General features: G+C 35.0%; 1 pseudogene; it reads right to left on the reverse strand.

Moving 5' to 3' along the window:
- The window catches only part of LOC119642286, a 58,977-nt pseudogene extending 47,303 nt beyond the window's left edge, over positions 1–11,674 (reverse strand).
- Between the last annotated feature and the right edge of the window lie 5,316 nt (positions 11,675–16,990).

Raw genomic sequence — 16,990 nt, forward strand, 5'->3', positions numbered from 1 at the left:
CGGAATGATGTAAGGCAGTCAATCGTTGGTCATGTCGCACTATAGTGCTTTTATTAGTATTTTTTGTTTTTGATTAAGTAAAAAACGTTGCAAGTCATCATTCGTAATGTCAGATTGTTTTGCGTAATCATAAAACATCAAGTTCTCTTTCGTCTTTTACTCTGACTTAACCCCAATGCTTAGAAGTTTTACAGTTCACAGTTTAGTACAATATCGTTTATTTTATCTTCTGCATTATTCTGAAAAAAAAAAGAAAAAAGATTGTTTGGGAAAATATTGTCGCTCTTGACGTTGAATGAAAGTGATTTCTTTAGACGCCTCGCCGTTTTCCATTGAAAAGGGTGTGACAAGTGGTGGTTTGCTTAGTAGTCGAAATTTTAAATTTCGACAAATGATTTAATTGGCTGCTCAAAGTATAAAAAATAAACGTCAACTAAGGAAGTGTAATCATTTGCTTAAGGACTTTCCGTAAAAAATTGAAAATTTCTTCAACCTTTTTGCTCTACTTTATTCATTAACGCAATACGATGTTGTATTAATTTTCTCGTTCCATTTCATAAGGTAGACAGATAAGGAAAAATTATATCATCACGCAGGCATACAAAATGTATTTTCAAAATAAAAATTTCTTGGTCTCTATTACTCGATATACAAACATATTCTTTTTATAATTTCAATGAGCTTCAATTAAGTCAAACATTTACCACTGTGATCGATAACTTTTTGTCATTTTTTTTTTTTTCAGGATATGCGTAATTTGATCATTATAGAATTTCTCAAATTTTGTAGATATACAACTGAAACGAGTGACTTTTACAGCGACCCTTTCAAGACAGTTTTACACCTTTGCTTTGTGCACAAAGCAAAAATGTGCAAGATTCGGGCTAAAGAGTAGACAAATGTTCATGAAAACTTTGTGACCAATGTCTCTCATTATATAATGAATCATTAACCGTTTGAGTACCAGACGGTATTGAAAAAACACTGTTCAAATGTTCATGAAAACTTGTGACCAATGTCTCTCATTATATAAGGAATCATTAGCTATGTGTTTGATGTGATATTATGGTGACGTGTCAGCTCCGAATGTCTTATCTCAACTACAAGCTGTAAAAGTGGACAGAGAAATCGATTCTGTGGCCAAACCGGAGCGAATAATCATGCATGATTGCCTTCCAATCCTGAGGCATCACCTTACCTTCTTGCACTGTGATTTTTTTGCATATAAATACCGTATATGACGCACATTTCCCCATTTGTTTAAAAATCCATTTAAAAATAGCTGGATACCAGTTGGTTCTAGCGGCGATCCGCAAATGGAAATTTGGTCCATTAAATTTCTTACTGACATGTTAATTCAGATGAGTTTCTGCATACAATGTTTTGCGGATTCTCATCGTCTTTATCATGCATTATCGTTGAAACCACGGCTTATCTTAACGTCGCGATTTACTGAGCGAAAACGGTAAATCGCTGATATTGATAAAATCCTTGCGAAACGTTTTCACTTCGACCGAACTGATATCGTAAGGTATAGCGATTTTTCACATTTTTATCTTATGTTCAAGACAAAAACACTCTTAGCTGAATTGATGAGTGCTACAAGGTTTTTTTTTTTCTTTATGGAGAAGGGCAGCTAATATGTAGCACTAGATGATGTAGCACCCTATATAGAATTCGCAATACAAATGTAGAAATGTAGAATTGATTGCAGAATGAAAATCCAATGACAAACAAAAGCTTTTTGCTCGCATTTTTCATGAAAGTGAAGCCAAGTTAAAAGTGTCAATTATTCTGTATGAATTCTACATTGCTTTTGCGGAGTTGTTCATCCGATTTCCGTATAGAATTTGACAAAAAAGTGCTGAATAGATGAAGAATTAGAAGATAATATAAAAAATGTACAAATAATTGAATTCAAGTTTTATACTTTTTATATGAAAAGAGTAAAGCTAAAGACTCTTCTTCGAAGTATTGCAAGATCTCGCTGGAGATGAAAAATTTTTGTAAAGAGTAACGTTCAAATTTACTGAGGTAGTCAAAAAAAAATTTGGAAGGGAAGGAAAAGAAAATGACGATAAATTCAAAAAGTGTGTCTAGGCGCCTGAAACATGCACTCCCGCAATAACATATCGTGAATTTATTTGCCTTTCACGCGCTAATATCACGCACTTTTGTTAGCATTGCTTGCCGATAACCTCCTTCCTGAAGTAGTAGAGGCATTACATCTTCGTGATCTACATTTTAGTTTGCCATTCACTTTAGAATACCCTTTTTTAAATATATTACCCTATTATAAATATTATTATAAATACCCTGTTTATAAATATTATTAGATGCTTATATGCATAATATTTTAATAATTCGTGCAATATCTTTCATCATTTCCTACAACTTTTTCCTAGCGTCGAAAGAACGAAATTGGTTTGGCAGCGGGTCAGTCATTGACCCATTTTTACACTTCTTCAGCATTTCGAAACCGCCATGCTGTATCGATCTGAACAAGTGACGATTAGAAGTCGCAAGCACCTTTTATAGTATTAATTATTTTCCAAACTAGTCAGGAGCGACTAAAATTGTCTTCTGCTTCCGAAATATACCTTTTTCCTTCTTCTTTCTAAAGAAATTTTCCATTCCATTGATTTTGGAGTTTTTCATTAATGTTTAGGTATGCGAGCGCTGGCCATATGAATTTTCCATCAGCAACGCATGCAAGCTATGCGTTGAACCGATTCTAGGTTTATTTTTTTTCCGTTGCGCGCCAAATAAACCTCCTGACGCAATCATTGTATTCAGATAACAATGTGGGAATGACGGCCACTCGCCGGGCGAGTGAAGTGAAGGCTGCTTCACTTTTTCTAGCTCAATGAAGGGATAAAGGCCATGATTATCTATCTAAGTTATCTAAAATAAAAAAATATTTTTATATTATCCACAACCTAGAGTAAAATATTCACACATTAAGCTTAGCACAGACGGCAAATGTTTGGTTTACTCGCCAAATTTTGTCTCTGATAAAATTCATCTTTTGTTTCCGAGTTTCTAACGTTCTACTCTTCTTCTTAAAATAAGAAGCGGATCCCAAACCAAATTCCTCAGGTCAAAAAGCAGGAGCTGTTTTTGAACTGACTCAATTGAATCAACACGGCCACTACAGAAAGGCGACCACATAACTGAGGCATATACAAGTATTGGTCTCACCAAACTAATGAGTAACTTTTTGAAATGCATGGGCGGCCGAGCTCAATAGACCACTCTTTAGTAAAACTAAATATAGACGTAAGTTTATTTATAGATAGTTCGAAGCGTAAATTAAAGCATACCCCTTGGTCGCATAGAATCCTTATATTACACGAACGAATCCTCATTTTTCAACTTGTATGAATTGTTGAGAGAAGCAAAGACTTAATTTCATAAAAATTCCAAGGTATGTAGATCCGACTGAAGGAGATAAGAGTGCATTTCCACAGATTAAATAAGGAAATCGATTATACAATGGAAAATAGTAGAAAAAATTTGAATGAATTCCATGTAAGATTGTCTCAATGTAAATTTTTAAAAAATTATTTAGATAATTTTCAAATGATGTGAGAAGTTATAAACTTGGACAAGAAAACAAATTTCGCACATTTATTTATTGTTTGTTTATTTATTTATTGACTCTTAGGTAGCCGCGAAACCATTAAGGCTTATTATAACAGATTATAACGTCTACGATAGGTGCAATAATAAAGTACAATAATACAAAATTTTCTTAAACAATCTAAAGAAAGAGAAAATAAAGTTGAAGGTACAGGAAAAAAAGGAGGTAACTAGGCTAGTAGGGAAGAAAATAACACATACCACTCCCACACTTTCGTCCCAAACTAAGTAACTAGCTAACCGCATTTATACCGTTGAAGATTAAAAGCTTACATTTGTAACTGAGGCAAGAGCATCTAAACAGTTGTAATACCCTAGACAGACGCGCATTGTAAATGATCGGAGAAGTAGGACTCTATCATAGCAGCAGCTGACTGCGAAAAGTCAAACTGCTACGCGAGTTTATGAATCAAACGTACATGTGGCACTCTATCAAAGGACTTAGTTAGATCTAGCGACTATAACAACGAGATATGCTTATCACTTACTGTCCGTCGCATTTAAGCAGGAGAACTCAGTAACGAAGATGATACATCTTTCAGTCTTTTCAAAAACCTTGCTGAAACTCAGGGAGTAGGAAGCGTTGTATACTTTTGAAGTGTAAAGATTTAAAGGTCGTGAAATTGTATTTAATATTTAAAGAGTTGAGCTACGTTAATAAATATTTTTTAACCACTGGAGAGCGTACAAGTTAATTGAGTTAGAAATAATTTTTTAATACCTTTCTTTATGCCTTAGTCATATAAATCTTTGCAAGGGGAAAAGGGCACAACGCTGTATAGTGACTATTTACAGCTGAAAAGTTGCTATTAAAATTTATTTAATGCCTAAAAATGTGCGTTATGTATATTTACCGATTTAAAGTAATTCACTTAATCTATAGATTTTTCTTTAATCAAAATTTTCTAGTTAACATATATACGGATACACGCTCATATTCTTACGTATATCCATACATACAATAACATATATACATATATATATTTGCATATATGTACGTACATATACATATATATATATTTATATTTACACTTTGGGTTTTCAATAGGGTTCTTAAAAACATAGTAACTGTTTAATGGTGTTTGTGTGCGCGCTTGCAGATGTGTATCCATGGTTCCCTGCACTTTCGCTTATACATATGTAGTAAACTTTCGCTTTTACTTTTACCATTTTTAGTTTTTTTCCTTTCTTTATCATCCTTTTGTAGTTGATTGTTGCCAACGTCCAGTTTTAATCCGTTTAAAAGCTTCCATTAAGTATTTTTTACATTTTTCTCTTATTTCTGTTTTCCTCAAAATGTTGTCCTCTTGTTATCATTTTTACATTTTTCTCGGGCTTGTTCTTTTCACTTTTCATGGTGTAGACGACAGCACTTGGGTACAATTTAAAAATTATTTTGTACCTTATAAATATATTATACTGCAGTCGAGCGTCCTAGAAATATATATATGAATATGTATATAATAGATATTTGCATATAATTTTATCAGCGACATCCATTGATAAAAATGATAAAAAAATGCGAAGTAACCATGATTTTAACCTTCCCTACAAAAAATAAAAGTCTTCAATTTAATATTACTACGTTATTTATTGTAAACAGACGCTAATCATGAAATGCATGGAATCTCGTTTTCCCCATTAATTGTTTTTTCTGTTTGACTTCAAGAAATGTGCTGCGGAAGCCTATCAAACAGTTTTAAAAGCTTATGGTGTTAATCCTTATTGTCGATTTTGTTTTCAACAGTTTCAAAGTACTGATTTTGGTGTCAAAAACAAAGAACCTGGCCCTGGAGAACCATAAGTGTTTGAAAACAAGGGATTGCAAAACTTATTGAACGAAAACTCAGTTGGAGCTCTCAAAGAACTTCCGAGTAGCTCAGCAGTTGATGAATGAGCCGTTTCTACACGTTCACGTGCGATGGGAAACATCCAAAAGGAAGAAAAATGGCTACCGTACGAATTGACTAAAAATGCCATTTCAAACTGTTTGGACGTCGTGGTTTCATTCCTTGCCAGGCGAAAAAGTAGAGGTTTCTGTGGCGTTTTGTGTGGTGAAAAGTGGATATAATACGACAATTCCGAGAAGTGGATATAATAAGAATACCAAAGCGGAATATACTTAACCATAAAGTTCTACGCTATATACGGCGAAATTAGCAACATGTAGTCTATTACGAGCTGCTAAAACCGAGTGAAACTGTTTCTGCAGATGTCTACCGACGTCGATTGAACAAATTAAACGATGTATTGTTGCAAAAAAACGAACGCAAACAGACGCAAAATCGTCCTTGTGCATGAGAACGCTCGTCCACACATTGCAAGAATTGTCAAGAAAACACTATTGCGGCTCGATTGGGAAGATCGGTCACACACAGCGTACTCACCAGGTATAGCACTGTCTGATTACCATTTGTTCAAATCGGTACAGCATTGTTTCGCTGGCACGCAGTTTCAAAATATTGAAGAAGTGCGAGCCTGGGTGAACGATTGGATTGATGCCAATCCAAGGCCACTCTTTCGACACGGTGTCGCCATACTGTCATAAAGATGGGAAAAAATGGTAGAAGATGATGAAAAAAATTTTGATTAATATGTATATTGTACTAATTTTTCTCAGTAAATGCCTCTTTTATGAGTGAAGAAATTATTAAAATACATGCAAGCATATTATGTATGTACATATATGTAGGTATATGTATATGTTTTCTGCTCTTGTTTCCTTCCATTTTTTTTGTATGATGTAAGCGGCAAATAAAATTCAATTACATTAATTAATTAATTAAACAACAAGCAGTATAAGTAGAGATACAAAATTAAACCAGAAACGGAGAAAAGCTTTACACGTCGATTTACAGAGCGAATGACGCAGTTAAATAGATTTTTTGTTTAGTGTTTAACTAAAGTTCGTACACTTTTTTCACGTACTAAGTGATAAATATGTAGTTCCTCTCTCCCTGTCGCGTTCTCTTCCTTTTATCTTTTTATCTTCACTTTATCATATTTATCATAAATCCATTTAAGTTGATGAAAATCTTTCCGACAAAACTATTAAGCAAGTGTAAATGTATTAGATAAACGTTTTGTAACCTTCGGAATGCGTACAAAGGAAAGCTTTTACGGTACTCATCTTCATACTTTCATATGTAAATGTGAAATTTTATACTCATTCCCATGTGTCTCTCATTAGGTTTTCTAAGATACGGCTGTTGAGCCTCTATGCATGGGGCGTGTGCGTTAATCATTTAAAAGATAAATGTTAAGTGTACGTGTTTTCTCTATGTAAACGAGACATTTTTAATTTCTTACTATATAACGTTTGCTTACAAGCAAATATCAACAAGAAAACTATCTTTTTGTTTGCTTACACATATTGTAGGCAGTTCTTATACATATCTTTTATAACTGTATAAATAGACATACAAATATATCTATATATGTACAATGTTTGGATGGCAAAATGTTTTATGTTTGAACAATTTATGAGTACAAGGTGAACATTTGCGTAAACGCCTCAAGTAGTGCGATAAGTCTTAATGAATTACTTAAATAAATCTTTTTTTTTTTTTTTAAATTATGACCGAGATTAAAAAATGCTTTAGTTTTTTCCAAAATAGCGAAAAGGCATGACGGAAACAAAAAAAAAGGAAAGAAAAAGACGGATTAGAAAATAGAAACAAAATGTTAATAAAAAATTTGAGAACAAAATCAAATAAATTTTACTGAAAATCAAATCATTTGGGTCCTATACCTTATTTTATTTCATTTTTGGTTAAAAACAAGTTTACCAGGAGCAATATACTGAGTTGAGAAATTTTTGTAACATACGTTGGATACGGAAAGATGGAAACAGAATTTACTCATAGAAGAATCTGACACCATGTATGCAGAAGATAAATGTCTGCGGCTGTTTTTTTTTTTTTTTACAGGTTGGATATCTGAAAGTAATAAATATTCATAATGCCAACGCATATTACAACTTAGCACTACTTTTTCGAAAAAAGAATCTTTCGGCTTTTGTGCCATATAGAGACAATTTTGACAACCTCAAAAGCGAAGAATTCATGGGTAGATCTAGTATTAGCTATCAAACTAAACTAAGATTTAACATAAATGTTACGACAGAAGTTGTTTTAAAGTCGCTTAAAAATAGAAAAGAGGTTAAAACAAACAAAAAGAATTAGAAGTACTGTAGTGGAACAGTATACACCATTAAATATCTAAGAAAATCCTCCAAGTTTTTTACGTAAAGACTTTTCAAAATAAGTCTTTATATGCATAGCAGCCGAATCAATTTTAATAGCGTTCGTCCTTGATCCAATATACGGTCGGTGTATTCTTCTAAATCTTATTCAAATATATCAAAAATTGCGAACTGTAAATGGAATAGAAAAATACAAGGGGGACAGACGGACGGACAGACGAATTCGGAAAGTAATCTTGAATCGATCGGTATAATATAAGATGGATCTATCTCAACTCTTTCTAGATGTTACATACATTCGCACAAACTTAATATACGCTTGTATCATAAGCGGTGTAGAGTATAATAAATAAATAATTTGAATGAATATATAATAAAAGAAACAGAGAAGCTTGTACATGTCAAAAGAAACCTAGCTTCCTAGTTTAGCTATTAAACATAAAGCTCTATGCATATTGATGAAAATATATATATATATATATATATATATAACGGTAACGGATGTATAAAAGAGAGATATGAGATAAAAGCAAAGCTCTAGATCGGTGCAAACAAGCATTATTAGAAATCATTTACAGCAAAATTAAATAAATTGGAATAGAGCCTTTTTGATAACATTATTTTGATCCGGTTTCGATAACGATTCTAAATTACACACATCATCAAATTTTCCGCAGAGAAATCGACTGCGACTAAAGAGCTCTACGCCTGTTTATGTAACATCTTGTTTGTTTTGAGGATTAACGTACAAGTCTCAGTTGATTTAAAAAAATGGGAAAGTGGCACGAAGCTCTCAAAAGAATTTCATTTTCAAACCTGAATAAATTGAATGACCCAGTCAAACATCATAAAGACAAGAGGTTTTGAGAAGTGCGGGTGAAATGGTTCCAGTTTCAAATTAGGAGAAACTTTTATTTTCCAGTGAGTAGTAGAGACAATAATCCCTTACTAGGGAGAAAAGCAGCTAATGCCGGGAAGGGTGACCTTAATCCGCATTAAATCCTCTCCTGCTGCTCTGCCTCTGAAATGACGAGAGAGAGAGAGAGAAAGACAGACAGATGGATAGATAGATAGATAGATAGATAGAGATAGAGATTTCACTTTTCTTGTCAGACGTTGAACCCCATTGACTGAAAAATTACAACCCATTTTTCTTATTTCTTGATTCCGATGAACTGTGCATTCAAAGTCTACTACGACATTGCGTATTTGTGAGCATTACAAACATACATACGTACTTACTCACTTACTATTTTCTTGGTATATTAAAATCCAAAATTAAAAAAATGTAGGCGGTTCGCATGAGAACAATAAGTAAAATAATAAATATACCAACGAAATAATGGGAACATTCTAAAAATACCAACAACAGAAAATAATTTGATGATGCATCAGTTTTCAGTGGATGTCTTTAGGCACTTTCAAAGCTGCAACGTAATAATTAATGATTGCTAATATTTATTATTCCAATATTAGCTCAATTATTACGATTCACGAAAACAACGATATTCAAATTTAAATTTATTAATATACTTGCATTGGCAATTCGGTAGTCCCTGAAGTAGCACCACAATTATTCAGAAAGTTTCTGACATATTTTTTGCGATGATGCTCCGCCCGCTCTATGGGATGAGTCTTTTAGCGGTGTGCATGCATATTAGCATTGGAATTAAATGTCTTTGGACACCAAGTACAAGTGTAGAGAACGTCTCAACATGCGTGGCCATATGTTCCTATAAGATATACATATATAGATTATAAAAATTTTATTAATTTGCTGTTTGAGTTTACTACTAAGGACCTTGATCGCTTGATATCTTTGCCGCAAATTGTACATTTATGATCAAATCCTGTTTCATGAGTATATTTTATATGTTCTTTCAGAGCATATAGATTCGGCGGCACTTTTAGGCATATTGGACATTCAAATCCTTTTTTTCCATCCTGTGGATGTTGGCGTATCTTGTGACGTTTTAATCCTCGAGGACTGGCCAGTTTAAGTCCACAGATATCGCAAATCATTTCGGGCAGAGGTTGACAGGTGTGTTCTCGCATGTGACGTTCAAAGGCTATACTTGATCGTATTTTGCATATTTGTGCAGATGTACACCTTGCAAATATTATTAAGCAATAGTTGACTACTATAACTGGAAAGAAAGAAAGAAAGAAAGATCATAAGAAAAACCCTTTTTTTAAATCAATGCGTTTTTGTTGAAATTTTACCTTTTCCCACATTCCGTACATCGAAATTTTCTTTCGTCTTGCGGGATATGTATTAACATGTGAGTTTTCATGACTATTCGAGCAGCAAAAGCTTTACCACATTAATGACATTTATGTTGCTTCTCCCGTTTACCATCATAAATCTCGTGCATTCTTATGTGTGATTTCATTGATCGTCGGTTTCCCATTATCTTCCCGCATTGTTCACATTTGAAATGGTTTGGATTAAGATGTTGATTTATGTGATCAACAAGGAAAGCGCGTTTAATGAATTTCTTTTGGCAACATAAGACATAACCGCGTGTTTGATGTTGCTTTTGGGAATGGCGTTGTAATTTGCTAAAATTTGCTTGAGGTTCGCAGATAATTTTTATGTTGTCGGTTATAAATTGTTCAATTTGATTTGGCTCCAATTTTTATGCTTCCACTAGAAACACATTTTCTTCCCTTCTTTTTATGTGTCGTAGAAACGGCATCATTGGCTGGACTACAAATTGAGTCAGAATCAATATTAGAGTAATCAGCCAATGCTTTTTCTAAATTTTCCGATTGAACAGCTAATTTCGATGTATATGTTAGCTTTAATTCGAGATTCGCGGTGATTTCAGGCTCAGGAACGTTCTTTGATATTTCCGTTCCCTCTGTGAGATCATCATTCTTGCCATTTCCTTTCGCCTTTAATGCACTAGTTAGTTCATTTCTTTTTTCAAAAATTCTCTAATCTCTTTTTTACGAGGCCGTCCTCTTGGTCTCCGCGGAAGAACGGAACCTTCTTGAAAAGATTCCCGTGCTTTAGATTTTATTTCCTTCTCATTTCGTAATCGATAAGGTGGAGAGAGTGGATTTATTAGCGTTTCCGACGCTTCTAAGGAATTGCCAGATAAACCGTCATTTTCCAGCCCATCTACGTTTAATTTAGGTTCTATATTCGTTACTAACAGTTCAGGTTCTTCCTTGATTTCTGGCTTGAGTAGAAGTAAACAATCTATCTTCGAATTCTGGCAAATTAAAGGAGAAGTAAACAATCTTCGAATTTTTTAGACACACCGATAACACTTCGGATAGACGGAATTTAACTGAAAAATTCAAAGAATATACTACATAAAAATTACGCCAAGAATGGGCAGAACGTGAAAAGATTTTTCGATTTGATAATTTGGACAAAGACAAGGCGACGTTAAATAAGCTTGAAAATAATATTTAAATAGCAGAATATCTATAAGTTAGCAAATTTCAGGATTGGGGCAAAGGGAAGAAAAGACTGCAGTTGTTGTATAGACCCAAGTGCCAGATGAGAATTCCATAAATCAGTTAGAAGCAGAAGTAGAAAATACATTGACACAGGCAAATGCAGAAGATATTAAGCAGGAAATTAAAATATCAACAACTCAGAGCAGAAAGTGAAAAAAACCAATGCTAACAGCACAAAGGATGAGTCTAAAAGCAAAAAAAAACGCGTCGCAAGAGATCTCAACTGAAGAAAAAGAACTCTCAGCGTAAGTCTTCCAACAGCAGTTCAGTTAGTGGCAGTACTCCATTGAATACGGCCGCCAATAATCCAGAGGATAAACTTATTGAGGATGGTGACACTATATCCATATCCATTTCAAATAATATTGCACATTCGTCCTCCAATGATGAAGCTTCTCCTAAGTCGGGAGAATAACCTTCACTTGTCAAACATCATCATTAACACCTAACAATAGACGTATACCCGATATAGGAATTAATTTCATTTCGGATACGGAAATTACCTCATCAGCAGACAATATGTTTGACTTTATGAAAAACAATAACAAAATGCGTAAACAAGTCACCGATGGTGGTATATATTTGTCTGATCTCGATGTTGAGCGCATGGATTCGGAATAGTAATGGCACTAGTTTGCCACATTCGCCCAGCTCATTTAGAGCTTATTCCGATTACGAATACGGTCAACCGCTTGATGGAAAGTAAATTTTATTTTCGTTTGCTTTCTTAATGGATTCGTGTTAAATGGTTTCTTTTCGTCTTGTGTTATGACGAAAAAGATACTTGGATTTTGTTGCCATGTCTTTTTGTAGCTTCAATGGAAAAGGTGATACTTCCTACGAAGAATTTTAACGTAACGCTGTTAAATATAAAGATGTAAATAATTTGCATTTGCATTTGATTGTTAAGGTATGTGCATACAAATTGTAAAATATTTTCATTTTCCTACGTACGTTGTCGTTATGAATTTACTTCCAAAGCACTGAGCACTGAAACACTTTCATATTTATTCGTAGTCTGCATATTGTTTAATTAAATCGTTATTAAATATTTATAACAAAGTGATTGACTATCAAAAGCGCATATCATCAACACAATTCTCCTTAACGGATGCTCGTTCGAATTGCTTTACGAAGCTTACTTAAATTAACTCGATGAGCGTGACTTGTAATGGTTGATTCATTTTTTTCTCTTCTTTCTTCTTTACGTTACTCATGTCGCTTGCAAAAGAAAATGGAATATTTATATACACTTATCAACAAAAATCAGCGAATCTTCGATTGTTCATGTAACGAAGAACTGGAGAAGAAGAAGAAAATGAAAAACCAATGAAAACACCATAGTGAGACCTGATCCACTATTAAATACCTTATACCCCGTCATACAATACAAAGTTCATATAATGGCATTCATATAATGGCATTTCAAAATAAGGCTTTATAAGGAGAGTGGTCGAAAAAATCGCCGGATTTAATCATTTTCGTCTCCCGTCCTCCAAATTTCATCAAAATTTCGATTAGTAAGTTGAACCCTTAGATCGATGCAAAAATAGATTCCGAATGGGTATAATAAAAAGTGGGTCTATCGCAGCTTCGTCCAGGCATTGCATATATTCGCACAAACTTTATACCACAAGCGGTATAGGGCATAAAAAGAGATCGAATTCCTTCGCTGGCCCTACCGATATAGTGTTTTTGTTATAAAAAATATTTTACAAGAAAAAAAATTGAAAATATTTACAAAAAAGTCTATATTTAAAAAGTAGAAAACAACAAAATATTTCATACAGCATACAAAATAATCCCCGGTAGTTTTATCCCATTGCTTGCAAATTTCAGTTTCAGCTTCAAAATGAAAGTGTTAGTAAGTATCGCTTGCTATGGCTTGCTACAGTGGGCCACCGCCATACGACACTGTAGAAAGAAAGAAACGGCCGAAAAGGTGGTACGATCTTTCCAACAGAATTCGTCCTTGGATCAGCGTAATAAAATTTATGAATATGTCTCAAAAATTGAGGGCTGTAGGTTGAGCACAATGAAAAAGTATGGACAGATGGACAGGTATGCTTAAATTGATTCAAAAAGTGGTTTTGATTCAATCGGTGCAATGAAAATTGGGTCCATCTCAAGTCCTTCTCTATCCCATACGTCCATAGGAACTTATTATGTCCTTGCTCTATAAGTGGTCTAGAAATATAAAATAGTTTAAACCCAAATGAGCCTGGTAGTCACTTCTGCATCTGTGATTGCTCCCATAACATATGGCAAAAGAGCGGACTTATAATCTTAAGTAGATCCAGAACGTGATGCATATGACAAGTGCAACCCACATGCTCTGTTAGTCTGTTTAAAATCAATACGAAATACAAATATCAAACAATCGAACGAAATGCAAAAATTCTTAGCCGAAATAATTCAAGTCCATCTAAGTGCTTACGTTATTAGTTTCACGAAAATTGAGAACTTCTCAAAATTAATGACTAGAATTAAATTTGCAAAACTTTACGGAAAATTATAGCCGCTTAATAACTATGCCAAATGCAAATTCTGGTTGCAATTGACACTTGTTCACCTCTGGTAGCTTCGATAGGTTGAAATTTCGTTCGAATAGCATTTCTATGACGTGCACTGGTGCGTATATTACACAAAGTCTGTTTGCGTTTATTGTGTATCGCTTGAGTTAAGAGATTGCTAATAAGAGGAAAATTCGATAGAGTGAAGTCGCAATCTCTCTTTCTAGCATTTCGGAGACATGAAAGGATGTTTGCAATGTTAAGCAATCATGAATTAATTTAACAAGGTATTTTATCAAGGTAATCTTAGTATTAACTTCACTCTATGAGCGGGAGCCTGCTCGCTTTGCTTAAGAGGAACAAAGATTCCTTTTGCTTGGACATTTTAGACCGCAAAAATACACAGGAAATACGTTGAAGCTATTGTACGCCGAATGCAGCAAGGCTATGCAAACGTACAATATATTGTAGAACAAGAGCAAAGAGAACAATAAAACGATAACATCGAAGGTACAGAAAATACGGCGGGAAACACGCAACAAAGAAAAAGGCGAAGGTGGTACAAGTGTATCAAATGCCGTTGTTAAGCAATTTATGTCCCAAATGCAATAACAAATGCAACAAAGGCAAGAGCAAGTGCAGCAAGGGCAACAGCAAGTGCAACAGTAAATGCAACAGCAAATACAATCAAGACAACAAGAAATAGATTCAAAATTTGACAGGACCACGAAAAAGATCGAGAAAGTTCATTCCAGGAAGGAATTCAAGGTACTCTGAAAACAGGCATAGATAAAGTGTATCAGCAAATTAAAGGCGAAATTAATGCGCTGGAAGGGAAGGGCCTTGGAAGAAATGTTACTAACGCCGAAAGGCAGAAAAATGTAGAGAAAAACTTAATGATTCCAGAATACAGAAAATACTGTGCACGCATGCCTAAGAAACAGAATGCTAAAGAAAATGTCGCTGTTCATCCGATCAAGGTAGAATTTGTGGCAAGGGTTTAACGTGGGTTCCTGCCTGAAAGGCTTAACCCCACGGTGGCCCAAGCCACTTTTAAGCGTACTACGCCCCCTGGCGAGTTAGACAATCCCCACAGAGTAGGAGCCTAAACAGCACCAGAGTCCAGATCAGTTTATTGTGTATGGAACAATAAACCCCACTCTGGTGAATGGCGAGGCCTAGCTGCACTCAATTGTTCCATTTTAGCTAGGAACTCGCCAACCACAACCACCACGAGTACTCTCCGAAGGGCCGCACCCAAGCAGTCAGGACTCAAGGTAGAGACAAAGTCAAAGTTCTCGAAGGAAGAACCGGTCGATGACGATCTAAAGTTAAACGTGTCAACAATGAATAAATCGCAAAGGAAAGCCCTACGGTAAAAGCGTAATGCGCCCAGTGGGAGAGCGTAGTTTTCGAAGACGGATGCCTATGGAGGATACGGTAAACCAAAAACGGTTCACACATGAGAACGTTGTTGGTCATCTCAAGAGCCAAGTTCAAAGAATTTATAGAAAAACACCACAGAGGGTCAAACGGAGAGCACTTTCGCGTTATGAAAACTGTTAAGGAGATTAAACGGAGATTCTATTGAGTAGGATGCTGTAAAGCAGTAGCAGCATGCATTCGTAGCTGTGAGGAAAGTGGTAAATCAAAAGAAGCGAGAAATAAGTTGAAGGGCCAAGGGTGGCCACAACGATTTACAGGTAAAAAACAAAATGAATGTGAAAAGTTGATCACCGGAAATGATCGGAGAGAACTTTGTGAACGGAAACCTGGTACCACTGTATAAGTCATCGCACAGGGGCAGATTTTTAGCAAATTTGCAATCTAAGTGCGAAGGACCGTACAAAGTCATCACGAAAATAACCGATAGAGTCTGTCGCATCCAGAAACATCAAAAGGGCGAAGCTACAAGTAATGTAAGCAGGTTGGTAGCTTTTTGACTTGACCTTGTTCGCGACGAACAAGATTAAGGGGAGGGCAATGTTATGGAAATCCCAAACACAGTGCATTCCAACTAATTCATTTTCCCAGAAAATAAATTTCCGAGAGAGGGAAAATCAAATGCAAATTCGTGGCGCGTCATGCAATCGCCGGCCGACGAAAAAGATTAGTGGGAAAGGAAATTAACGGATTAAAAATGAAGCCAGGAAGTTAGGTAATAGTGATACGCTTGTAAAAATGTATATAAACAGAATATTTGCGAGAGGCAGAGTTAGTCGCAAAAGAGCATTTGAGTCCAAAAGAAAGTTTAAATTAAGAATGCTGTCAAACTAAGCAAACTGTAAATAATCCTACTTTTAAAGTATTTAATTGTAAATAAAAACCACGATCTTGAGATACGAACCGGATCGAGCCGCAGAAAGACAAATTTCGTAACATTGTGTTGCAAAAACTTTGAGAAACCCAAAGCGGGCGAGAGGTAAGTACTCTTTTGATACTAGCATATAAGTAATATTTTTCTGATATAAGCAAATCGGCTTTCGTTTGTAAACAGCAAGTCAGAAACAAGTGATGGCATTAGGATTGCAATTTTGAATTAACCACATGTTTGTCGAGCGGGATGACGACGATGAACGATCACAATGCACAAAGCAATCCAAACATGTACGATCACTCGGGCCGTAGCGCTCAAATCTATTGTGTTTTTTGCGCTGAGGTTGATTGCTGTCGAACAGCTTAATATCGAATCTTGCCGTATTATAGGTTTTGTTTCGGTAACAGACCAAGTATGTCTCTTTTGTGTGGTCTCCTTCCTATTACATTCAATTGAATCAGTTCAAAAGCAATTTTTGCTGCTCCTTTAGGAATTTAGGTTCGGACTTGAGAAGCGTAGATTTATTCTTGTTATTTTCTTTTTTATTAAGTTAATAAATGGTACTGTCGATTTGTCCGCATTACTTGATTAGATAAACTTTAATATCCCTAACAGCTTCTATAGGCACTTTATGTTCATTAAGCTTAGCCAACGTAAATATAATTATTAGCTGTTTAGTCCGCTCAGAGTTGTTTGCAGAAATCTAAATGATGTCCACCACTTAATGCCGATATCGGACTCTTTAAAGGCTATCAAGAAAACTGTGCTTAATACCCGTGATTTGCCTATATCGTATTCAAACTAACTTGTAATCTTAACATCTCATTATGATTCAAAAGT

Source organism: Glossina fuscipes, unplaced genomic scaffold, assembly GCF_014805625.2.
Source record: "Glossina fuscipes isolate IAEA_lab_2018 unplaced genomic scaffold, Yale_Gfus_2 221, whole genome shotgun sequence".
Classification (NCBI taxonomy): domain Eukaryota; kingdom Metazoa; phylum Arthropoda; class Insecta; order Diptera; family Glossinidae; genus Glossina; species Glossina fuscipes.